This window comes from Oryzias latipes, chromosome 8 (assembly GCF_053564925.1).
Source record: "Oryzias latipes strain Hd-rR chromosome 8, Olatipes_Hd-rR_3.1".
Classification (NCBI taxonomy): Eukaryota; Metazoa; Chordata; class Actinopteri; order Beloniformes; family Adrianichthyidae; genus Oryzias; species Oryzias latipes.
In genome coordinates, this window is record NC_136244.1 from 13,492,119 (window position 1) to 13,519,919 (window position 27,801).

At 37.5% G+C, this 27,801-nt stretch overlaps 2 long non-coding RNA genes across 2 annotated transcripts; one reads left to right on the forward strand and one right to left on the reverse strand.

The window, feature by feature from the left end:
* Positions 1-20,344: 20,344 nt before the first annotated feature.
* On the forward strand, positions 20,345-21,259 carry LOC111947710 (uncharacterized). The gene is made up of 2 exons (XR_002873605.2): positions 20,345-20,419; positions 20,724-21,259. It is a non-coding gene; the product is annotated as an uncharacterized LOC111947710 (long non-coding RNA).
* On the reverse strand, positions 21,248-22,876 carry LOC144994134 (uncharacterized). Its single transcript, XR_013657559.1, has 4 exons — positions 22,643-22,876; positions 21,913-22,090; positions 21,689-21,783; positions 21,248-21,531 (listed from the first exon to the last, which is right to left on the reverse strand). It is a non-coding gene; the product is annotated as an uncharacterized LOC144994134 (long non-coding RNA).
* Positions 22,877-27,801: the final 4,925 nt, after the last annotated feature.

Consider the following 27,801-nt stretch of genomic DNA (forward strand, 5'->3'; position numbering starts at 1 on the left):
CCAGAGTACTGAATGCACTTCATCACCCAGCAACCCCAGCGTGCACTTCCTGGATGCCAGACACCTGAGTCTTATTCACCCAATCAATAACATCATACCTAAACACTGCACTGAGCCTAACTCAGTGGAAAGTATTGTTTGTGCCACTCTGCCTTTCTTACCGAGCGTTATATTTGGACCCGATCTTCTGTCTCCTGACCCTGTTTCTGACTCTGTTTGCCTGCTGGCTGCCCCAACTCTCGCCTGGATCCTGACTAACGTGTCTCTCCTCTGATGCTCTCATGCCTGCTATTGACTCCAGTCCGCCTGACTGTGATTAAGCTTTAACTTTTAGCTGAGCTAATAAACCTGCAGCAATTGGATCCAGCCGTCTGCCTGTTCTTGTGACAGCTACAAAATGGCAAACGGACAAAAAAGTGTACTCGGACACAACTCAACTTTTGAATGGAGCGTGAGGGATTCACATCAACTGTTAAGGCCCGTACACACCGGGACGAATATTCGCCAGGCGTTATTCGCCAGCGTTTTTCGCCACGTTTTTTGTGTTCACACCCAGGCGATTTTCGCTGACGATGAGTGGAATGAACATGCAATTTCCTTCCCTGACATTAGATGGCGCTTAATGTAAAACAGAAATACTCCTGTACACAAGGTGGCGCTGCGCAACTTTACGTTCCTGAAAGTCGCTTTTCACTCAGAAGAAGAGAGCAAGTATTTACACGCTTGTCAGAATCAAACAAAGAAAACATGAATATTTCAAGCATCAGTAGCTCCAACTGGTTCTTGGTTCGGGGATATTTTAGAATGTCCGTCATTATTGCTTCGCGGCTGTGTAGACGCTACTTGGCGTCTATCTTCTTCGCTGGTATGTGTGCTCAGCAAGGCAGTTTTGTGTTTGAGCGCCCCCAAGTTGTGTTTTACTGTAACTTCAGAAGCTCCAGACACGTGAGCAAAAGCGCCATTCTCATTGGTCGAGTAGATTTCGACGCGACGCGTCGAAAAAAAAAAACGAACCCGAGGCGTTTTTTTTTTTTTTTGACGCTTTAACGCCTGGCGTTTTTTCACGTCGGTGTGCACACTCTCGTTGGTGCCCTTTGTTTAGTCACGAGGCGTTAAACGTCGGCGAAAATCGCCGGCGAAATTCGTCCCGGTGTGAACAGGCCTTTAGGATAAAATATAAAAAGAACCAGTGGCAGTTCTACACTAACTTACTCCCCGGGCGAGTAACACCCCCCGCACACATACATATTTGACATCCTTTTGTGTTCCCTATATTTATTCAGCTATTTTAAACAATAAAAGAATGAATTTTATAAACTCGTATTAGAGGGGAGTAAAACTCAGTCGCACAGGGGGTCAAAATTAAAAACATACATTAGGTTGCGGGCCGAACAAGATGGACATTTACTGAACACACTAAAGCTAAACTTTGAAACCTTTAAAACTTAACTTTTTGAACATAAATGTGAACAAAAACAGGAATTTAAATCCAGAATAAATCAGGCTAAACCTTAAATAACATATAATATTTTGCTTTTCATAAAAATAAATTCTGTCAAAATTATACAAATATGAACCTGCTGCAGAACAAAATAAAGCCCAGAAATATTAATAATTAGAAATAAAAAATCAAAACATTCAATTTTCTTTGCTCTTTTATCATTTTGTTAGAGCTGTACTCCTAACATCCTTTTTAGAAATAAGTTAATTTTTGCTTGGTGTGTGACGTCCTGTCCTGTGTGTGTGTGAAACGGATCAGATGGATTTGATATTTTTTTTAAACCTGTTTTTGTGAATACCATTTTTAGGTCTTATAAAACATTAAAAACTAAGTCATTTAACTTATCAGTGGTATTATTTTAAAAATATTTGGCATTTTTCTAATTCCTTGCAACACCAACAGTAAAAATCCTCCAAAAAAGCTCAATCCTTCATAAACAAAATGATCAATGTTTATTTATGATCTCAAAGAGTGCAGCAGTTTTACTGCACTACCTGCTTTCTTTATGTCAAATACTGACACCAACTAAACGACAGAAAAGACACGTAATAAAAATATCTACAATAGTTAATAAATAAAGACATTATTAACATGAGCTGAATGATCCAACAGCGCAATGATCCAGGTGTTGCATAATCACATCCTCGCAGCCACTACCCCTCCCCTTTCACACACGCAGCTCCTTCTCTAAGACAGCGAGGGCGGCAATTCGCTTGTTTTAGGCTCTTCCAAAGTCTGTGAAATAATTGATAATAAAAAACTGATGGTGGCACAATTTTCCTTTTCTTCCAAGCACGGGGATGCCCCCCCCCCCCCCCCCCTTGAAATTTACGCACTGGGCAATTGCCCGTATTGCCCGTGCGTAAAACCACCACTGAAAAGAATTGTCAAAACTTACGGCACGATCTGATCAGTCACATGGTACAGCCAGGCAGTAAGGCCTTGGATATCATCCTTTTCAGCTCCTCCCCTTCCATGGAGGAAGACTTGACAGAGGATATTCTGTCACCACTTTGAATCTGAGGAAAACTAGTTTTTGTACATTTTTTTACTTAATTTTTGTGTTACATACTTTAAAGTTGTTTTGAGTTAGAATCATTTAAAAGAAGAATGCCTCTCTGAACTTTAATGAGAGGCATTCTCTACACCACTGGGTGTTGTTACTTTATGGGCAAAAAGATTTGTACTGAAATTTGGAGATTATTACACTCAAAAACATTTGCTCTGTTTATGTTTTTACAATGATGCTTAAGAAGGTAAAAAGTGCCAGTTTGAAATGTGTGTTAAAAAAAAAAGAATAACTTTAATTCCTCCTTAAGCACAACAGATGAATGTTTGTGTGTTTTAGGTTAGGTTTCTTTTTGTGTCCGGGCTGCCCACAGGCAATGGATTTCTATTTTGTCAATTACAAAAAAAGCCAATGCAATATCATAAAAATTCATTGCAAAACAAAAATAGAACAGGTTTCTAAATCTGTTTTTGAATAAAAGGTTGCTTGGGAGCCATTTAGAGGATAACATTGTGTGAAAATCGTTTGGTTCCCTTTTGATTCCTTACAACCCTCGGATACAGTGGGATACATAATTGTGTCCACAAATACTAGCTTGATACTTTCACATCACAAGTACCAACACCAAGAATCGAGTCTAAGAAGAATAAAATAATTGCCCCCTTTGATCTTCTTGGTTCTTTTCAAACATTTATCCAGCAGCAGCTGTTCTTGTCACAGCGAATTGCATTTGGTGACACAATCCCTTGTGGAAATGGTTGTGTGTGTGGGTGTGTGTGTGTGGGTGTGTAAGGGAGAAAATGAGAGTCCCAAAGGGGGGGGGGACAACTATATTATGAATCATCGAGCTATAGGTGTGTTTGTGGGCATGTCTGAGGACACGCTCTGCCTCATTTACACATTTTATTCATCAGTCACTGAAGCAAAACATCAGGGGGAAAAAACGGTTGTGTTAACACGTTCTACTATTCTGCAGCTGCTTGATATCAGCAGATGAAGAGAATTCAGTTCTGTTTCCATGAGTACGCAGTGGTGGAGCTCAACTCAGCCCCATTAGGAGGTGGTCATAAAGGATTGCATGTAGTTGTTCATGTTTCTACCTTAGACTCTCATATGGAAATATTTCACCTCCGCTTTTTTTTAAAAGATGTAACACAAATAACTCAAAACCATCATTTTTGAAAATCAAATTCCGGTTCAGAGGTTGTATGTCCGTCAGACATGCGGAAAGCGACAAATTTGCGTATGCATCTCAAAAGTCAAGCACAATTGCGTTCAATTTTTGTAACGATTGAGTATAAACTATGTAAAATATGCACAAGCTGCATAAGTCCACAAACTTTTAATAGTTCGAAACTGAATGTACATAAAGACCCATCGGCCGAAACCCTCGTCGGACATCTGCGCACATCAATGAATGGGCTATACACTTATCAATTACGTATATCACGCATGTTTTAAGAAAGACTGCAATTTCATACGTGAAACATGCGCAAAAATGCACATAGTGGCTGTGTGACACAACCGTAAAGATCTGAGAAGTCCCCAAATGCGTTTAAAGTAAAATGTTGAAACCACAGCAGGATTTAGATTAAAGAACAAATTAAGCAGACTTGATCCTGAACAATTGTGCCAGTCTGAATACACCCTAACATTAGCGGAGCAACAAAAATGGTGGGCAATATAGAAACTATCCAGCCATACAGTTTTGAGCCAGATGCCAACTCAGAAGTACATGGATATATTAGTCTACAAGTGGATGCATCAGAATAGAGCGGAGCAGGGAGCTTGTCGCTTGCCGTAGCAGCTTCTATGTCACATCTACAAGCTTTCTTGAACTGTATAACGATTAGAATGAAGAAATGCTCAGAAATGCAATTTAAAGTTAATTTTATTTATGTATCTCCTCCATCATCAGAAAAATGCCACAATAACATGTTTAAAAACACCACATACTTCATTTTCATTAGAGTAGATTGGGTCGTCTATATTCTAGTCTTTTTTATTCTGTTTTTTATTTTCTTAACAACTTCACAATACTTAACATGAAGGCTTTTTAGATATGTGCACAAATGATTCTGTACGTTAAAAAAAAGCCCTACATTTTCTATATAGGTTTTCTATTTCTATATAAATCCAAAAATAAAAGAACAAAAGTTCAGAACTATAACTTAAACCTTTGACAGCAATTCATAAAATTATAATTTCCCACTTTCCTTTTCTAACAGATGACAACGCCTAATGAGCTTTCTTGTGCCACAATTCATTCTGTCCGTACCCCTATGCTCGCTGTAGCGTCAAAACTAACCTTTACCGCTCCCCCTGCTGCCCGGAGAACTGACCTTCCCACAAGGCTTTGCACCATGAGTCCCCACTCCCAGGCCTGTTGTGCTCCACTTGGAGCTCATCACACTGAGGATGCCAACTGACAGGCTGACATGGCTGCAGACCCTGATGTCCTTTTAGAAGATACAGAAGAGTAAAAAAGCATCTGTACTCCTGGGAACTCACAAAAATTACACAATTTGCATCTCTTTTTTTTTTTTATTGGAATCTCTAGAGTTCACTTAGTTCTTGTAATTCTATACCAGAAGATAACTTGGAGAAGAGGTATTTCTGACAGCTCTGAAAAAAGTACCGTATTTTACAGAATACGTTGGTTGTTTTTTCTTGTAATTTTCTATTTGCTGGCTTTTCCAGCTTCATAGATGTGCTTCTTTAAGTCCATGTGTTTGACCCTTCTGCAGAAAAGATGTGTGACAGCAGCATATTCCCTATACATGAAGCATCTTTTTCCCAGCTTTAAACTGGAAATGTCTGTTCAGACTCCCACTCCAAAAATGTGCATCAAATTTTCAGGAAGAAATAACCTCTCAGAGAGCCTCTATAAATTTTGAATGTGCTCTATTTTCTCACATGCGGTTTTAACGTTGCGTGCTTGTACAACCTGCAATTACTTCACCGCTGCTGCCGCAGAAACAGAAGAAAGAAGCAACTGTGAAAGATAAAACAGAAGACACAGCCTGACTTCTCTAAAAAGACTTCTAAATGGTTCATGGAAAATAGCAAACCAAGGAATGCACTATAATTTTTATTGATTTAAATAGTGGATTTACTTGACATAGAAAAAAAAAAAAAAAGAAAATGAAATCATTCCCACAAATTAGGATTTCATTCCCTTACAATAGTAATTTGTTCTCACGGAATAATTAAATCGGTCCTTAGAAATATTAATTTGTTAGAACGAAGAAGTATTTAAATTGAAGAAAATCCTAGAAGCAGACTTTTTTCCGCTTGAACCAGAAGTAGTTCTTTGTCGGGCAGTCTCTTTTCTGGCTAGCCCTGATTTTTTTGGAAAATGAAGCAAATTTTCTCGTCTACTTTCTTAGATTTGCAAACAAACTTTCACTTTGCAAAACGTGTAGACAACTGTTTTACATAAGCTGGGTTTCCATTACAGATATGCACAAAATTTTATAGAAATTCGAGAAATTTTAAAAATCACAATTTCAAAATTAGAGTGTTTCCATTAAATCAGTTTTTCGAATACACACAAACCAACTCACATGTTAAGTAACTTAAAAACAAGGATGAGAACAATACTTTGATTCACAGAAGTGTATATCTCTTCACAATGGAGGACATGGAGGATGTTTTGAGATCAGAATCATTTATTTTAAAAAGCTCTACCAAAGCATTGATAAACTCTCCCGGTATGGTGAGCTTCAGTCCTGCTGCAAAAGCCACATTCCATTGCTCTTTCCATCTAATCACATTAGTTCGAGAGGGGAAAAATACAAAACAAGAATCAAACAATCAAATATTTTTATTATTGTATTGATGCCTCTCTGTCTGCCGGCCAGCCAGCTGCCGGGAGCCGGCATAGCAAGCAAACGAGCCCCACCACCAGGGCTCGCTATGTCGGGATACAGGGCAGCGAGCCCAATCGCTCCAGCTGTGCCGGCCCTTTGGCGGCTGGCTGGTGGCCCGAGCAGGCTGCCTCCCCATCCTGCTTTAAGCTAGTTATCCTATTTACAATAAATATTCAACTGGAAGCATTCAAGTTTATTTCTAGTTGAAAACACGCATTGTGCAAAAGCTCATAATTATTTTTGAGAGATTTTTATTTAATTATTCATTTGGAATGATATACCTATGTAGTGGGAACGAAGTAAAAATTTGCTTGAACGAAATACTATTTAGACGGAAACAAGTTCTTTTTTTTATACCTCTGTCAGGTCACGGGCTCCGTAGTTTACAGTTGGTTGCTTAGGTACATAAAAAAACATGGACTCCTGCAGTGCTTTTTAAATAGTGGGGCGCGCCCCGATGTGATGCCAGGGGGACCGCACAGTGGTAGCGGTTTTAGGCACAGGTAATACGGGCAATTGCTCGAGGCGCAAAAGGGAGGCTGCGGTGACAGCGTCTCAGTGCTTGGAAAAAAATCTGCGCCACTGTTGGTTTCCTACTATCTGTTCTATCACCGAGTTTGCAACAGCCTGAAACCTGTGAACTGTCGTCCCTGCAGCTGCGCGCTCCTGTCTTGTGTCACATGCCGCTCGCCTGTGTGAGAAGGAGAGGGGAGGGTTAGTGGGCTCAGGCTGCGAGGTGGAACAGGGCACGCAGAGAGCTGCTTCTGTTGCGCAACACCTGGATCATCGCTGCCTTTAGATGACTCAGCTCATGCTAATAATGTCATTCATGATTAGCTATTGTAGAAATTTTGATGACGTGTCTTTATTTTCCATAAATGTATTCTTTGTCTGCCTGTCATTTAGTTGGTGTCAGTATTTGACATAAAGACAGCAGGTAATGCAGGAAAACAGCTGCACTTTATGAGATCATAAATAAAGAATCCATCATTTAGAAAAAAAATCAGCACATTTTTTAATCTATTTCTTCAGGCTAAAAACGTTAAATTTATTGGTGCTGCTGTGTTAATTTTTCAGATCAATTTACATTTAATATTATTTATTGATTAAATTATTTTTCTCAACATCAAATGGTTCAGTTGGTCAAAATGTTTCTAGTTTAAATAAAGAATGTTATTTCAGGCACTTTAAGCTTTTTTTCTGTTTTAGACTATTACAGGGTTTCTGTGTGGCTAAATAAAGTTAATATTTGTTGAAAGTTGATTTATATTGCTTTTTTCTTTTGTTAATGTTAAAAAGATACAATTTTAGGTATTCTTACACGTGAAACCAGGGTTCAAATCCAGGCTGCTCCCTATTCCCTTCTCTGCTTCTGTGACGGTCCCAAGCCCGGTTAAATTGAGAGGGTTACGTCAGGAAGGGCATCTGGCGTAAAAACATTGCCAAGTTGACAATGCGACTCATCCTCAAAAGAGAGGTTGTTTCGCTGTGGCGTCCCCTGATGGGAAAAGCCAAAAGAGAAAGAAGACTAACCTGATATATTGTCATCGCGGCGAGGGTGTGGGGGGATGGGGGGCATTTTCTTTTTCAGGGGGGGCTTGCAAAAGAAAATTGAGAAGCACTGGACTACTGGATCTGTCTTTTTTAATCCTGTGTTTTCCATCTAAAAATTGAAGTTTGGGAAAAGAAGGCAAAGTGTCATAATATCACAAAGTTTGATAATTGACAACATGTTTTTTTTAAGTTATACAAAAAAACTAATTTAAAAAAATTAACAATAAGGTACATTAAATTGGAGAAAAATTGCAAAATTTAAAATAATCATGTTTTTTTATATTTATATTTTATTTTTTTCTTTTCACAAATACTGATGATATTTTAGGAATCCTACTTATTTTTTACTTTTAATTTATTGTGTAATATGTAGACCAATAATAATGATTAAGGCCACAAAGAAAAGTAACTGACTGTGACATTTTCATACTGTAAACCAAAGACCAATTCTAAGTACTAGACTAAGTAACAAATCTTTTTTTTTTTTTTTTTTTTTTTTTCTGAAGTGCTCAAATTCCCAAAATAATCTTTCAAAAAGTCACAAGTTCGTGCTGTGAGGACTCATGATGCTGGTGAACTCATTTTCTTTTGCTTTTCTCAGGAATTAAAGTAACAATGATCAAAAGTATAAAACAACTAAATGCTGAGGTTGCTTTTATAGGGTAGATTACAGAAAATTACTATGGCTTTGGAATCAGCAGGGCTGTTTCAATCCTCAGTAATGCTTGAAGTGCATTGAAAGATGAAATGTTCTATTTTTACTAGCACACGGGGAAGTAATTTAGTGGAAGAAAGTGCTGACCACAGCTAAGTTAGAGGGTTTGTGACCCATGAAAAGTTTTATCATAGCTAAATTACCCAATTTTATTCATCAGAGAGAGCTTTACAGGAAGGTGGAAAAGGCACATGCTATTATGACTCATATGTTTCATTTCATTTGGTCTATATTAGTGACTGCCAAGATGAAAAGTCTTCCAAAGCAAATGTAAATTGCATTTTGTTTCAAAAATATATTCCCTTTATAGATCCAAAATATTCATCTTCAAAATAAACCCTAATGTTGTCCTTAGGCGATATATTAGTGCCAGTATTGGTATTGGCCGATTTTTGCACAGTTTGAGTTTATCAGTATTGGTCCAATATAACAAATCTGAAATGATATTGTTCTGAATGTTTTCAAATACACTTGATTTTGAAATGTGTACTTGTTTCTAATAGATCCCTGGCACTGGGAAGCGTATTTTCTACAGGTATGTCCAATAGTCAATAAATGGTCAATAAATGTTTTTTAGATATGTTTTCAAAGTGATACATGTTTTTATGAGATCCTTCTCTGTGTATTGAAAAGGTCAAGAACAATGTGATCGATAAAGAAACAAAGGACATCTAAACTTTGTTTTATTCTAGACACTTACATATTGTTATCTGCAAATATTGGCTATCGTCCACAGTTCCAGGGGAAATATCAATTACCTGAATTGGCCTGGAAAAATGATATCGGCTCATCCCTGTTGTCAATCATTTGAAAACATTTCTGCAACATCGGAAGTTAGTTAGAAACAAAACCAGAAATAAAATTGTTGAAGGACAGGACTTTCTCCTCGGATGCATGGCAATTATTGCACTGTATCTGTTAACTCAACATGTTTTGTTATAAATCGGTAATCTTTCTAATGTGGTACCATATGCCGAATTAATTAATTTCCTTTCCAGAGTTTCAAGAGCTGTCCATGCTGAAAAATCTGTGATGCAGAAATGATTTAAGAAATGCTGACTTACTACTTTAATTCTCGCATATATGATGAATCGACAAAAATGAAAACTTTTTTGGGAAATGCCTCTGAATGGCAAATAAGGCAGAATCATTTTGAGTACTTAACTTTTTTTAGTTTTGGTGTGAATTCCTACTCATAATTGAGACTTGCTGTCAGTTATGATATTTTCTTTAATTAAATTTATAAAAATAAATGTGTTGCTTCTTTACTTTACTGTCAGTTTGTAACTATTGTAAAACGTTTTTTAGCCAGTAATATTTATATTTATTGTATATTTTTGGATGCTCCAGTTTTATTTGCTACTATTATTAATTACAAACCTTTGATCTTTATCAAGAAAAGACGTAATTGTCATAAGTCATAATTGGATAGATGGATGATTCTAGCCCTAAATCAGTGAAAAAATAGAATAATTCATGCACAAGATAGCAAGAAAATATTGTTTCTTTTAGGCTTTGAGTTGGACGTATTTTGGATATTATTTTTGAAGTGTCAAGCTGAAAAATCTGAAAGTCTAAAAGTTTCCAGACTTATTAAGATCAACAGTAAAACATTCTGACAGTGAGATCATCATCTTTAACAGCATTCAACAAACTCTGATGAGTACACTCTAAAAAACTGGTTGTGAAACATCAATGTGGTGCAAAAGTTGTGAATCTTCCTCCTGTCTTTTTATTTCACAGCTCTATTCCAAAATATGAAAGACTTGGTCTCATTTAATTCTGGCAGCGCACAAACTGCAATTAGTAATTTTGTCCTTCATGATCAAAATTCATGCAGTTGGCACTTCCAGGAATTATAAGGCATGCAATCCATGCATCACTACTAAATCTGATTTCTTGTTTGGTGAAACTTCAACATGGTTTATGTTTTGTTCAAAGAGCACATGTGAATGCCTGATTTAAACGCTGAACATACTTGTGTTTACACATACTTTTCTCTGAAAGTGATCTATGAACTTGCGTTGTCGAGGGCGGTGCAAAGCTTCAACAGTAGTGATGGCGAAATGATGCCCCATGAAGCACTCAAGTGTTCCATTCCATTGCTCAATTCCTGAGCCAATGCTCCAAATAAATTTGGGACGCCATCCATACGTCACTACCAAATCTGGGTCCCTGATTGGTCAGAGTTTGACCTGGTTTCATTTTCAACCCATGTTCAGTGGCTACTCATTTTTTACGCAAAGCCAGAAATGGTCGAAGAGACTTGCGTCTTGACTCATGAACAGAGACGTTTTGAACACGAAAGCCCAAAACATGCATTTAAGAGCACTTACATAGACTTTTCATTGAAAGTGGTTGCAGTGGGTGGTGTGAACATAGTTTGCATCTGGTGGTGAGAGATGTAAATGAATGAGGTGGTGTTCAGATGGCATGAGGTCAAATAGGTGGGAAAAGAGGGGTTGCCCACCACCGCTATGGTTTCGCTTTGGCGGTGAGAGCCTGATGAGTCCATCAAGTGGCAGCTGGTGATTTTTTTTTTTCCTTTCTACAGCTTTTTTCTGCCAGTAAATGTGGTACCAAGATTTCTCACACTAAAGGAAGAAGATCATAACGCCCTCTATCATCAGCGTCTAGTCCTCCTCTGAGCAAAAAGTCTGCTGAGCCTTCTTCAATATGATGTTCATGGTCCCAGATGCCCAGGAACCAGAAGGAGTTTACCTATTGTTCACCTTCATGTCGTATTGTTTTGATATGCACCTGTAATGTGTGCAGCTTCGGTTTTCCAGGATCACACTCAACACACAAACCCTTTTCAGGACAGACACATGCGCAGACACTTCCTCTCACAACAATCGCTCACTGCAGGGCAGTAGGATCAGTCATAGTCTCCCCAGAGCACGTCTGCATTGCAGCGAATGCATTGCGACAGGGAACTTGACTCACCACAAAAGCCGGCGGGAGCTTAGCATCAGCAGCGATCCGATGTGGCCAGGTGCTTCCAGCACCAAACCTCCTCTTGGAAGGGAAACGGCATCCGGCACACTGTCATCCCGCAGCTGTCAGTGTCAATTACTGTGACTTTTTTCAACTCATCGTCACGCTTCACTTCATCTCGCTGAACTGGAGGTGAACTGTCATCATCAGTTATGGTCTCTAAGGTTAAAGGGAAAAGTCAACCAAAACCAGATATGATAATGCCTTCTGTGATTTCTGGATCATTTTGAATAATGTACACTTTTTTTTCTAGCTTTTGGCTAATATTTTTCCTGCACAAGTTCATATTCTTACTAAGATGTGTGACGTGTAAAATATTTTTATTAATCTTAAACCCCTGAAAAGATACCTGAGAAATATCTGATTATGTGATCCTTTTTAAATCTAAATTTTGTCTTTGTTGACCCCAGTTGAACAACAGCACATACATGTTGTACGCTACACAGTAAGATGTACATTAAACTAAATAATAAATGTCAAATGAGACACTATCTAAGAGAAGTACAAGTGATGAAACAGTGAGCGTTTGCATCAATAATTTAAAATGTCTGCACTCATGTCTTGACTTTGAAGAATTTTTGAAAAATATTGATTCTTTGGACTTCAACAATGGTGTTTATTTTCATCAGAGGTATAATATTTGGCTTCTCTCTCTCTATCCATCTATCTATCTATCTATCTGTCTGTCTGTCTGTCTGTCTGTCTGTCTAGATTTACATATAGATACATAAAATATTGTTTAAATACACATTATTTTATTTTTATTTTTTACTAAGTGATGAAATTGAGCAGTGAGAGTAAATATATATATTATTTTCTTACACAACCCAGCTTTTTATCTTTATAAGGTTTCATCTAAAGCATCTGAAACAGCTTTCTAAAATATTAATTAAAATATAAAACTCAAAATATGAGACAATAAGAATAGAATTTCAGCATAAATAAACCAAACAAAAACATTTTTTTACATTAGCACAGTTCTTTACATTAACACAGTTCTTTTTCCTAAAAAAAAAAAAAAAAAACATAAAACCCAAAAGTTAGACATGAAATGTAATTCTTACACTTACATTTACTGACCCTGATTAAGCTTTGTGGACCTTAAGCTGAGCTAATAAAATCTGCTGCAATTGGAACCAGCCGTCTGCCTGTTCTTGTGACACCTAATTAATTGACAACAAAAAATCTGATGGTGGTATTGGGGTTAAATAAGTAAATAAATAAATCTAGAAAAAAAAATTAAGACTTCATATTTATACTTTTTTGAAAGAGTTTCTCGTGTTAAATAAAAACATATCTTATTTTTCTTATCCGTTTAAATAACTCAGTCTGTTTCCTTCCATTCTAAATCTAGATTTCTAATGTTAGTAAATTTTTGTCAAATTAGATTTCCTCTGTTCCTTTTTCTCTTTTACACACACCCTTTTCCTTTTATGAAGCGTGAAAAAAACTTTATAAGTGTTGAGGGGCTTCTCTTCTCATTCTGGTTTTCACTGAAGCTTCCCTCGTGCTCCCCTGATCTCTCTCAAGCTCTAGTGGTCAATGTTGAAGAGGATTCAGAGCTTTAATTACACCCCAGAGGAGCCTCCCCCTCTTCTCTTCTCATCCTCTTATCACAGTTGCTCCTTCTCTGCTTTGTTCTGCCTCGCTCCCTTCCTCCTTTTGGCTTCTACAGTATCTTATCTCGCCTCGCTTTTCGTTTCCGTGACCTCGTTGCACTTTTTGTCTCCTTTTTCTCCACACTGGCCGACAAGATCGCCTTGTCCAGCTTTTCCTTTTTTAATCTTTAACGTAGCATTAACACAGTCATCACAAAATGCAGAAAAGCTGTCAGACCTTCACGTCTTACATAAACATAACAAGATTAGGAGTTTAAAGCCTCTCCGGGGGGCTCTGTGAGCTTGTACTCAGCTTGTGTTGCTGGGAGCAACGCACATGCAGTCAGCTGTACCATGACATTTTTGAAAAATGAAACCACCACAAGTGATTTGGTGATCATTTCGCATGCAGATCCTCGGCTATTTCCAACAAGCACCATTTGCTGTAACTTGTATCGCTTTTTATAAATAAAGTTTGATTTGATTTCTGAACATTTCTGGCAAATGGAAACACACACCAACGAACACATCAAGATCAGTGGCTTGCCAAAGGACACATCTATACTGTTTAGGAATCAACCCACCAACTCAGCGGCAGCCTCACATATTCTGATGCTGAGTCAACGCTCTCAGATGCGATAACTGCTTTGTTTCTGGGAGTTTTGGGTTTCTCTGCTCATTGCTCGTTGACCTGCGCTTGATGCAGGGTCATTTTTTTAGCCATGATATAACTGTGGGTTAAGGTTCAAAGTCAGTTTAATAAGACTTGAGCAGAGTGGATGTTTCCTATCAGGCTCCCCTTCTACACCACCCTGCTACAGCCGTTTGCAGCGAAACATTTACACACCAAAAAGTCAAAATCAAAGTCTTCTACACCAAGATAGTTTTGAAGCGACTTTGAAATCCAGAGGTGTGTACAGTTCAGCTGTTTCATTTCATCCAGTTTTCATCAGTATCTTTACTTTTGAGGGAGCAGAAGTGCTTAACCCATAATTTTTGATTCCTCCGAGTTATTTATTATCTGCAGTGCCCTGTGTTGCCCCCCCCAATGAGCTCCAAATTAAAATGTATGAGTATTAATCACAGTGATGACTGTTTCCATTTTGATTTTGTGTGTAAAATACGCACAGACTCAGTGCGTTTGCTGTTTGGAGGCACTGAGCTCAGACAGAAAATCATCGCAAATAAGTAAATGCTATAAAATCCTATTCAATTTTTTATTAATCCCACAAGAAAATAAAAACATAAAAGCAGGCTTCAGCTAAGCAACCATTTTCAGCTCTTATTAATATTAAAATGAACATTTATGTGTGGAAAAATAGCCAAAATGATTAAAAATATAATTTTCAAATGACATTTACTATGACTTCTGTGCAAACTAACAGCCCTGCTTCCCACTTTGAACTTAAAGACGTCCAAATTTTCAAATGAGCATTTGTCAAGTAAGGTTCTCATTGGAATGAGATATTTCAAATTTGAATGAGTTGGGCCATTAGGAGTATTATAGAAAGATGAAAAAATTATTTATGTTGTATATTCTTGTGTTGTGCTGGCAAGCCACACAGCAAAACCCCTGCTTGAGAGGGATTTTAGTAAGATAACCAGAAAATGAATAATACAATCGACTCACACAACAGTATTTGTCATGCTGATCACGTGCTTAACCTGTCCAGACCTTTTAGTCATCCATCTGAATCCTAAGACTTCTTGTCCTGACTGCGGTTCGCCCTGTGGTGAATTCCTTTTGTATTTCAGTTAAGAGTTTCATCATTTCCAGACAGGTGAAGCTGTCAGGGAGAGGTCTCACTGTCAGCCATTATTAAGCCCACGCTGGTCAACAGTCTGTTTTGTGGCGCCACTGTCAGCATGCTGGAGTACGGCTTCAAATATTCATTGCGATCAGTCAGCTTTGTGTGCTCAAACTTTTTTGGGGGGCAAAATATGTTCTTACATGTCAGAAACAGCCATGACTTTGGAACTAATTGACAACAGCTCAAAGAGTCCTCGTTGTTTGTCCTGCTCAGCTTTATAGGGGACATTTCAGCTTGTAAGACAGCGTCTTACCCAAACAGAGCCAACTCAACACAATATATTAGGTGTAGTGGATGGTTGGAGAGACAATTAGCTACGCAAAAGAAGAAAAAAAATGGTTGACTAATGCAAAAATCCTAAACCATGAATATGACTAATTTGGCTGTTTTCATGTCCTTTGGCTTCAATACTGAAGCTTTAAGCAAAAATAGACATTTAAAGTCCCTTCCGGACACATTTTGAGATATTTTAAAAGCCTTCCCGGAGGTCTTTTAATTGTGATCATGCTGTTTTTGGCAAAAATATGAATAAAATCGATGTTGTTTCCTTGAACTTAGTTATTGCAGAGGGGCAGAAGTTCAACAGTGAATTGTCGGCGGGACCATTAGCACAGAGTAAGATTTCCCCATTTCCCATCATCCCTTCACTTGCATTCTCTCCCGCTCGCTTACACCCCTTCACACCTCCAACCGAACATTACCGGACAAAAAAATGCTGTTGAAAAACACCTGTAACAGTCACAAGCTTCCTGCTCTGCTCCATTCTGATGCATCAGACTTACAGACAAATAGATCCATGTACGTCTTCATTTTCCTCGTCTGAGCTGGTGTCTGGCTCAAAACTGTACAACTGGGCGGTTCCAATACTGCTTGCTATTTTTGTTGCACCGGCAATTTGTGAACTACTGCCGCTCTGCAGGAATTATATCCTGGGAAAACAACACAGTTTTTTATTATTTTGCCTAAAAACTTCATAATAATAATTAAAAGACCACTCGAAACACTTTGAACACCAGTTAAAAGATGATAGGAGTGGGATTTTAAATGGTTGCTAACCTTTGCTTCCCTAAAATATTTACAAACTGCATCCCCTTTACACTGGGCTCGAACCGTTCCCAATTCCTCATGTGCCGCAGTGAAGGAAGCAAGTGGAGCATGGCATCACACTACCCATACTTGTTATCAGGAAGACAGATAGAGGAGAGAAAAAGGGGGAAGGCAGCACTGGCATGAGGTGGGGAAAAGGGGTGTGGGTGTGTGGATGTGTGCAGCCAGAAGGGAATGAAGAGTGAATGAAAAAGGTGATGGAGAGGGTTTCACATGATTGGGGAGCCAGACAGTGAAAGAATAGGTTGCCTTGGCCATGGATGATCGACTGGAAGTCAGGGAAGAGGTAGAGACTTTCCTGACAGCAAAGCAGGGAAACCATGACGGGGAACCTTTTTGGGATGCTCGGAAAGACTATTAGACTTTTTCTTTTTTTTTACTATGACATTGCATAACAAGTATTCTAACAGTGAATGTGAAGCAATTTGCATTAAAAAGAGAGGTTTGACATTTTTTTCTTTCGTTTTCCTCTTCCAACTCCTTCATAAGTTTCTGCTCAAGTTCAGTATCCCTCGTTAGCCTTGCAGGGCTGAGATATCACATGAAGCTATTTGGGATTCAGGCAATCTTTGTCTTATCTCCCACACCCAATTGGTGCACACACGTTCATGCACACACATTAGCACATCACAAGGACTTTTTTTAATCATTCTGACAACTGTCATTTGGGTCAGGAGGATCCACAATAAAAACTAAAAAGGGAATTAAGCCAAATTATGTTATACTGACAATGTCGTTAATTGTGGTTGTTTTTTAATGCCGTTTTCTTTACTTTGCAAACAAACAGTGTCATGTTAAACATGCATGGCTGCATGTTTGTTTGTAATTGTCACAGTAGTGTATAATTGTGTCCCTGTAAGGCATTCCAAACGTGTTTATGAAAATAGAAACCATGAATGTTTCATTTGCTGGGAAGAAGCTTTAAGGAGAAGGAAAAAGAGGAGTATGTAAAACTCTTATGCAGCTCATATTTTTAGTATTTTCAGTATTTTCTGACTTACTGAGAAAAATGAAACCAGTGAATAAAGAAATCCGAACATTGCTTTTGCTTTTCTTGGATTTTTTTTCAAATGTATAAAAGAACTCAACTCTTTTTAATAAATGACTTTTATTGACATCAAAGACAACTAAATTTCATTTAAACATTTGACATGGCAATGGTTAGAGAACAACTTGATAAAAGGCAAAGAAAAATCCTTGACAGTTATGAAGCCAATAGAAAAAAAAGGGAAAATAAAAACAAAAGATGTTGCAGAAAATATGGCTGGAAAAAAAGGAAATCATTTAGATCTAGATGGATAATAGTAAAACCTAAAATTTTTTACATAAAACTATATTTAAATGCTTGAAAAATGTGAAAGAGTTTTTTTCCCTCTTAATTCTTACATTGGTAAGAAAATAACTAAAAGCAGGGAATAAAGTACAAAAACTGATCCTAATCTCTTAAAAATATTTTTCATTACAATTACTGAGGTGTGAATCTACATTAAAGAAGTCTGGATTGGAAAGGGTTGTGATGTAAAGGGTATTTGGCATAAAACCAAATACACAGCGTCTGATTGGCAGTGGGGACCCCTACAGACAGAAGCCAAAAAGCAAAATGTTAAAGTACTGAATTTGCTGTGTTTGATCTCCCAAACTTATAGGAATTTTAGCACATTTCTATGGAAGCCGCCACTGGCCTACTTTACTTTTCTTTCTTTTTTTTTTTGCTCATTTTCTCGCAATAACTTTATTCTGAGAAAACAATCCTGAGGTTTTCGTCAATTTCTTCACCTATCTCGTGCTAACGAGGAATTTTGTAGTCATCGCGAAAAATATTTTTCTCATCATGAGATTGATGTCGTTATCATGAAGAAAATGGGCAATGTAGCACTTCCTGTTAAATTTCAGTCAACATTCATTGTATTTTCCTTTTTTGTAGTTATTGTATCTTTTAAGCCAAAGATTTGTTTGCTCACATGTTTTTCCCCACAACCGTAACTCCTGAACACAATCCCTTCACTAACTGCATCCTAATTTCCATCTAGATACCAATAAATTGAATTGAATGGAGCTCTTCTCACAGACATATACCACTAACTGTATTACAGACTGCAGCAGCTGCGTAACTAACACGCTTTGTGAGATTTTACTAAGACAATTAAGCTCACAATTTCTGAGTGAGTCAGGTCACTTTCTAACTTCCTCTTCTGTGCACACAGAAACATAAACATCTGCATAGAAACTCCACATATGTTATCTTTAACAGGTAAAACGAAGATATAACACTTTACGACAACAATGAAATTCAATTTTTTAAAGTTTACAATTATGATTAATGGAAAAATCTAAATTAAATGTCCAACAACAGTAGACAGTCATTCACACAGCGAAAAGGAAACCCCAAATGGTAAAAAAAAGAAAGCATTAATTTTTTAGAAAAAAATAAAATAAAACATTAAAAACGGTGTACTCAATATCCCGATGTACATTTTAAAAGTAAAACCCAAATGAGGCCACATTTTAGTCTGTGTTTCAACTTGTGCTCTTATTTTGTTAACTTTACTTGCACTCTAAAACTATTTTTGTCACAAACATTGTTGTTTTTCTGACTTATTACTGCTGTTGCTGCATGTTACAAAGTTTCAACATTTGACCTGCTGTTAAAAACATTTTTTTACTTTTACTAATGTGACATGATGTGTCACCAGCAAAGAGCTAGTTAAGATTCTTTCAATTTTTGATGCATGAGAAGTGACAAGCTCCTGAATAATGCATTTCTGTGGTTGAAATGCAAATGTGCAGTCTTGAACACAATCTGGTTAAAAGCATTTTTAAGATATTTCCTTTCAGTCTATACTTCCTCTGTGTACTAAATTGATTGCACATTAAGTCCTCTGACACTGTGCGTGTAATTATGAAAAACAAGGTATAAGATGTAAAATTAAAAAAATATACATTTAGTTAGAAACGTACGTGTCAGTTAATTATTTGTTTTCAATACAATTGCGCTAAGACATTTGAATTGTCTCTCCATATTCCCCTTGACACATGACGTATTTTGGCGATGCTTGCTACTCTTTGACAGTAAATGTCACAAAAAATAGAATTTGAGCCAAAAGCTTTAACATTACATGAGTTTTACTTTACCTTGAGACAGATTTCCTTACCATGTGTAGGCCTGAGTGTTTCTCACTGAGTTAATTCACCCACTGGGATGTATCTGGTTTTAATGAAGTCTCAGTGGTAACATTTCAGCCAGTATTTGCATCCAAATTGCACACAGGGTTTTAAGTCCATATTGCCTCTACATATATTAAAGTATCTCTTTTATTTATTTATTTATTTTTTTATAATAATGTCGTTGCACTTCATGCCATCACTGTTTAATTTTAAAGGTCGTGGTTGGGGGTTATCGGCTGCTTCCTATGACAAATAAGACGGTTTTGCATCTGACACTTCCTGCTAAATATGAATTAAGTCTCCATCCCACCGGGACACTTCTAACCTATCAAGACAAAACATAAAATCCGGGACAGCTTCTTGAAGTTCACTGAGCTCTTCGAGAATAAAAAGGAAAAAGCTGCACATTTGCTTATTCAGGTTATCCTTGGGCTAAAAATAGCAGCTGCTTAATTCAAAAAATTGCAGATAAAGGTCAGCACTTCATTTTTACATTGAATGACTGCAAAGAAAGTCATAATAATCATGCATATTTTCTGAAATTGCATATTGACAGTGCAAATCATGAGAATAGACCTTTTTCACACTTCCGCATTTTTCGACCGGAAATACGTCAATGACGTGTAAAACAACTTCCTGTTAGCGTAGCAGCAGATATGAAGAATGGCAGAGTCGAAGAGTTGCAGTCTCTGTTGCGTTCCAGGCTGTTCGTCTTCCAACCAAAAACAGCCTTACCTTTCATTTCATTATTTTCCTGTGGATCCAAACCTGAAACCCAAATGGATATAGGCGATCCGAAGAGATGAAGGGCATAGTTTTAATGTAAACACAGGTAGCACCCTCTGCTGCCGGCACTTACTAACTTCGCTCCGGGATTGTGGTGCGGCTGCGTCGTTCGTCGCCTGAAGAGTGGTGTTGCCCCGAGTATTTTCCCTTGGAACAACTTTACTGATCCTTTGAGAAGGGAGTCAGAATATGACAGAACCTCAAACGTCAGGCTATGCAGCTAAGCTGAGAAGATACTAGCGACATGGTGGCTAAGCTAAGACAGTAAAGATGGATCACGACTACGTGACACACCCACCTGCAGGTAAGGTTGTTCATAATGTGTTTGGTTAACGTTAGTCAACTATGTGTACCGTTATTGGATACATGCATTTCTACCTGAACAAATTAATATTTATAATAAAAGATGTTCATGCTCTCACCTATTTTAATTACATGTATTTAATCACTTTTGAGCATTTTGTCATTTTGTAATTTCCTTAACAAAAATAAATGAAATGTATTTGTAATTAAATACTTAACATACTTTTCAAAACATGATTACTGTGTTGTGTTGAAAGGTAGCATTAATATATTAAGACTGATTTTTAATTTCTTTATCTTCACAGGTGCTCTGGATGAGGCTTTGGATTACATCCATGACTTAGAAGCCAAGTTCCTTTGCTGGAGCCAGGAGACGATGTCATGGCAGACAAAAGTTTCTCGTTCAAGACCTCCTAACTGACATTGGATCTAAGATCATCATTCCACCTTTTAAGCTTTCAACTCAATTCAGCAAGGAGGAACCGGAACAAACCCAGCCATTACCCGCCTCAGAATTATAGTGGAAAGTGTGATCAGTAGGATAAAGTCCTTTCACATCAGGAACTCTCTGTGCCGCTCACACTGATGGGCAGTGTGAATCAGATCTGGCTTAACCGCCGTGTTTTGGCAAATTATCATGGACTTTTTTGTTTTGAAGAGTGAATTAATGTTTGGTATGTAAATAATGTATAATGTGCAAATAGTATGGAAAAATTTAGTGTTTCCACATATTCTTAAAATCTAATTAAATATAATTGTTATATTCGTAATGTTTTTCTGTTGAAATGTGACTGACTACACAAAAAAATTAGATGAACAAATAAAACAATTTTGGTCAAAATTGTGCCTCGTTTAATTTTTTGGTATGCAAATAACATCAAACATTTACAATAAAAAATAACATTACAGATCAACAGTAAGACAGAAGGCTGAACTGATTGTTAAAGACAAGATAAGTGTAATTTAAGGTATGCATTCATGCATTTGCCACAATATATATCCAAGTTCTCTTTCATTCCATCTCAGAAACCCATCCAACACAACCATGAGAGGTTGGGGCTGCACCTGGCATAATCTGCTTCCAGATGCCATCATATGGATCTGGCTGTGGTCCTACACAAGAGAAACACAACACACAAAAGTTAGACATAAGTGCATAACTACATTTCAATTTAATTCATTATATCTGCTGTAACCATAATTTGGTTAGTCATAAGATTAAAAAAAAAAAAAACTTAACTTGCTCACAAAGCAACAAAAAGTTAATCACCTGTATGCCTTGTACAGTGTGGACCTCTGACCGTCCCTGCCAACTGTTTTGGGTTTTTGCACCATCAGCTCACTAACCGGTTCAGGATGGATTCCCTTATAAGTAAAAGGCAGAAAGCAATTAAAGTCTGTAGTAACTACTTGGGGTGTTTTTATAATAATTTAGAGTTGTTATGGATACACATACGTTCTTAAAAAATAATGACAATATGATCACAAACCCACCTGTGCCATCTTTGCAAGCCACTCGTGCAGGCCAGGGGGGTGGAGCAGCCTGCAGACCCAGCTGTGAATAATGTGCGGTCTGGAACAGGATGGCAACTATGTGATTGCAAAATCCTTTAGCAGCCACACAACTGCAGACGAAAGCTTTCAGGTTGGCACTTTCTGCGTCCAGTGATATCTAGACACAATAAATTATATAGGTTAAAATTAGGACATACTTATGTTGCTACATCAATGTTCAGAATGACATGAAACTATAACTGTCAATAGGGTGACCAGATTTGAGTTTGTAAAAAAGAGGAGTGAAGTGAGTTTGTGAGATATTTCATCGAGAGTAATTGGTGTTCAGAGCTGCATACATGAAGCAAATATAATTACATTTCATCTATGTTCAATGTTATTTTATTATATAAGTATCAAAAGAGAGGACATGTCCAGGAAAAGAGGACTTCTGCTCACCATACTTTCAGAAAAATAATACTAGTAAGTGAAGAAAGTGCCGCAACCGCAGCAAAATGAACACGCATACGGGCAACTTAACATTTCTTATTTACAGCTTCACCAAATTTTTGGGTGTTATGTTAATCTCATGCCTTTTCACTTAAACATACACACAACATATTCACTGCGATGCCTTATATTACAAATTAATAACACCAGGATTTACAGTTGACGTAAACACACAGAGTTACCGGTGATGCGGCTATGGCTAAAGCTAGCTGAAGCTTACCTTGGTAATGGTGGATAAACTCTTCGTGGACGAATTTATATCCCATGTCCAATTTGTTTCCTTTAGTGGACGATTGCATCTTCACACTCTTCATCACATCGGTGCTGGTGAACTTCGGAACACAACTCAGGCTCTTCGAAAACACTCTAGGCTCTGCCATTCCTCCGCCAGCGAAGCACAAACCGGAACTAGGTTTACACGTTGATGACGTACTTCCGGTTTTTGCGAAAAAGGTCTATTCAACCAGAAAAACCAATATCATCTCAAAGATTGAAGACTGCTGTCCAATCTCACCAAAACTAGTAATAAAGAACTTGGGAGTCAAGTTTCATTATGGGCTTACACTCATTTATATAAGAAGCTTAGTGAAATACAGACTAACTGGGTTATACGACCATTAACACCACATTTGATCTATTATGTAAGTGAATTCTAAATCATGCCAAATGCAAAAGACCCCTGGGAGTTGAATGTCGCTTTATAGTGGCACTGACCCGATAACAAGATGTGAAACAGATACATCTGATGATGTGAAAAGGCAGATTTGCAGCTCAAAGATCCAGAAAAATCATCGAATAAATTCATGAACAGAAGCTGAGTGACTGACAGAAGAGAATCCCACCCATTGAAGCGGATGATCCAAGCAAACTGCTGTAGACGCTCACAAAGGAAATAAACAGCATTCATTAATAAACTAGGCTGACAGGAGTGGGCAGCAGTGTCTCTTAATCGATGGGCTGAAGTGACCCCATTCACTTCTAACATCCACTCAATGGGATAAAAATGTTTTGAATATTTTTGATCATAAAAAGAATCTGCAGAAATTAATTGACCAAATAAGGTTTTTCTAACAGAAAAAAAATGTATTTTATTATTTATAAGGTTAAAGTAGTTCACAGATTTTTTTTTAATTGGCAAAAACAGAAGAATTGTTTCAATTTTTGAAATCCTCCCTGCAGTTGCCTCATTATGAAACAATATCTCTCTATATATATTCCTTCCATTTTTTTTCTCTAGCAACAGAGCAAAATTGATAAAAGAGAAGGAATGATGTGATAAGTAAAAAAAGGCGAGTTCTGTGTCTGTTTTGTACTATTTATAGCAATGCTAATAGTATTCAACTCATATTTGATTTTAAATTAGCTTTTCAGATACACAGACAGTGTCAATGTACATTCTATAAAATGAAGAAATATCATCCCAGAGTGTAAGATGATAAACCAAAACGATGATTGATCAAGAGTTATTGGAAATGTTTACTGTTTTTTGATGCTGTAAATAAGGTTTTGATTAACTTTTGATTTGAGCTATGACGACACAGGTGTATCTTACCTACATTTTACCAAGTAAGGCAAGCTGAATCAATTTTCTAGTCATTTAATGACAAACGGGTGCTCAATAAATGATGGCAAAAGTAGAAAAGTTGTATCTTATTTCTATTTCTTTCTTTTTCTTCAAAGTGTTGCAATCTGATGATATTTTGGACTGAGATATTTGAGGTCTTGGATCAGCTGTGGTCACTCCTCTACCTTAGGGGTTCCCCATCACCTGACGCAGACCTTGTTTGGCTGGGCGACGTCTGAACCGGCATGACATGCGTTTCATTGTCTCTCACAGGTTAGGTAGGAAGTAGTTTTGCCCAAGGACCCTCACTAGATTATGTTAAGACCTCATCATTGTTATGGTAATAACAATCCTAAAGTACCAGCCCTGGATTTAGCCCATGGCAATTTTGGAGACTGATCGCCTTCCTCCAACACGTGCATTATTATTATACGTTTTACTCATAAAGGGCCTGATTCCCTTTTACAAAGTGTTGGTATAGTCACTGTCTTTACTGCCGATGCATAAGAAGTCAGCACCCTATCAGTGCAGCAGTAATATAAGTCTGTGTGCGGATCAAGGACGCTTTGCTCTTTTATCCTCTTATCAAGCACTTAGCAACAGATACAAACCTCCCAGATGCTCCCACGCGCACATACACAAACTGTGCATAAACATGTTTGAATTAGTGAGGTTTTTAAACACCTTTACTTAGCATTTACATCCAGAGACACCAAGAAAGAAAAGGAATTTGCTTTTTTTTGTAGAAAAGATTGACAATCTTACAGGTAGATGGTGTAACATAAACTCAACAGGTTTTAAATACGTGCTTGTAAGGAAAGGAAGAAAGTCTATCAAACTATCTTTGTAATCTGAACACATGAACATGCACTAGATTCATATGATTTATATTCTCTGCAGACTAACAGGTTAATGAGCATCATGCAGTTTGTCTAAAAAGGGGTGATGGGAGGTCGGAAGGATTCATCGGAAGGATTCGTGCCGCTCATCATCACTACACGTGAGTCATGTGAAGTCAAAAGCTGGCTGCTCTTCCACCAAAGCAGAAGAGGTGAAACAACACACTGCTGCAATTATTCATGACTACAAAACACACATAGAACGACTTTTATAGCGCCGCTTTTATCATGTAGTAAATAAATAAATATGTTTTAGCACTAAACACACCATCGTTAAGCCGTGTTTTCAATGGGCCTCATGCGGTTGTCTTGTGTTTTACAAAAATCAATAATAATTTTAAGCTGTTACCAACATACCAAGCTGTTCTGTGATCATTTAAAAAATAATTGCAATTGTTTTTTAATGTTAACCCCTTGAGGCCTCGTTTTTTTTTTCCAGATAGGAAAAAAAACGAATGTTTTTGCTTTCGTATAGATCAGGGGTGCCAAACTCATTTTCACCGAGGGCCACATCAGCATAGTGTCTGTCCTCAAAGGGCCAGATATAACTTATACATGAAACTAAATGTAATGAAAAATAAATGTTACTACTCCTTAATGTTAAATAACTCAATATTTATTTATTATAACTTTTTAAAGTGATAATTACAGTTGCATAGAAAACATGTGTTTGCGTTGTGTTATACTAGTATAAATCCTTTTACATTTGATTCTGTCAGGTTAGTTTATATGGACAGTGTTTAAGTCCTAATGTATGAGTTGCCCAATTAGATATTTCAAGTCCAATTCCCCCTAGATATGAATAAATACACTCCCATTTTATTTTTTATTTTAAGAAATTAAAAACTTTGATGAGGGCCTCTTGAGGGCCACAGAAAAAGACATGGAGGGCCACATTTGGCCCACGGGACTTGAGTTTGACACATGTGGTATAGATGATAAATAAAGGTACTTTTTGAGCCAAAGTGGTTTGTTGCATATATGGGGTTAATATGTTGGTGAAACAAACTTTTGTGAACCCTGCCCTTCTATTTGGACACATATCTAAATCTGACTTTGTTAAGCACAAGTCACTTCCTTCCTCTGTATTTGTATTCGGCTTTGGTTGTCCTTTTTAACCTTTGCATCACTCATCAAAGTCACCTCTCTTACATCGAATCGACTTCCTTCCATTTCCATAAAGGACCAGAACGATAGAGCTCATAAGGAAGTTTTAAATAGAACTATGTTGAATATTAAATAGGTAATGCTACACTTTTTTTTTTAATGTGCCCATGTCACTTTTGATCAGTGGCCCAAGAAATTAGAAACAAAAGCACAGGAAATGAGTGGATTTTAATAGGTTTTCTTCTTTATATGGATCCAGAAAGAGATTACGGGTGCAGGTTTAAGTATAACACAAATCCACTTACATGCAGTATAGATTGAAAACACAAAGTCACAAATATGACTCTCATTACGGCACCCAAGAGAAATCCCTTGCTGCTGCAATATGTAACCACAGAGCCCCTCGCCCTTTTAACTTCAGTCTTTCTTAAAATTAAATAAGCCCTCCGAGACGGGAGAAACAGCTGTGAAAAAGAACCACAATGCAACCCCAGAGACTAGGACTTGCTCAGTCTACCCTAGACTTATTTGCATATATGAACTAATTGATGTCAAGGGCAGAGGCCACATCATGGACGTTAAATAAACTTGGCCGTTGTGCTGCAAGGCTGCCCTCAGCAACTTTAATGAAGATCAGTATTCCTGTTTGTGCTTTAGATGAATAGTTTCAGCTTGATTCACCTTAAATATAATGGCATGAAACCCTGCAGACTCACAAATCATTTTTCAAATCCTCCCCGGTCAGATCTGGAGGAACATCTAATGGGTGCACACGTCGCTCATGCAATTACTATGAACAATGTGATGCAATGCAACAGTGCTATCTTCTGTCCGGAAGAAAAAACTGCAGGAATGCAGCAAATGGATCTGATGTGAACAAGTGGTCGTGTGAGTTTTGTCATTGTGGTTACATTGATTGGAACGCGTTTAAGAATGAAAAACATCTTTATGTTTTTAATTCAAGCAGACAAAAATTGCTCAAAAACATGTTTTTTCGATTTGTTGTTTTAGAAAAAAAAAAAGTTTTTCTCCCTTTTCTTCTTTCTTTGCCTCATCCATTTACATTTTGTTCGTTGAATCTTTTTTTTAAATTATTCTTTTATAATCTGTTGTATTCGTTAGCTCTGTTCTTCCCCTCCTACGTGTCTTTCTTCGATGTCTGTCCGTCCCCTCTCTCATATGTCAGCATCCCCCCTCCCCTCTCTGCCTCTGCCTGACGTCATGGTAACCGCAGTGTAAGATTTAATACTTGTTTGACAGAGCAGATGATTCTGCAAACAACGAAGGGGACAGCCAGACAGGTGTGGAGGTGGAGTTCAGGGTAAATTTGAGGCAAAATGTAGGTGAATGATGTGGTGTGGTGACACGACAGCTTATTTAGGTGTTTGTGCTTTTTGGCCAGCGAGTTGTGGGCAAGTTTGATGGCTTCAGCATTTTTAATGATGTGAGTCATCCTGGCAGGATGCAGCTCACTGTGAGCTCAAGCTCGGTAAGAGGGTCAGAAAGGGAGCGGTGTCATACTTCTGTCCGCATCCCGAAGGAGAGGAACCAGTTTGAAAATGAGACACTGGGCACGATGCATGAATCTTTTAATTAAAGGAAAATGTATTTTTGAATGATGTCTTGTAAAAAAAAAATAATAATAAATGGCAAAAAGCAAAATGTGAATCAGGAAAGCAGAAATAAATTGCTCAGTTCTTTAACTGTGACTGGTTATATTAGTTCAAGGAACAAAGTGATTAGAATTTTAAAGGATTATCATTTGGAAGGCTGTGTAACAAATCAGATCCACGCAGGCAAACAAGAAAT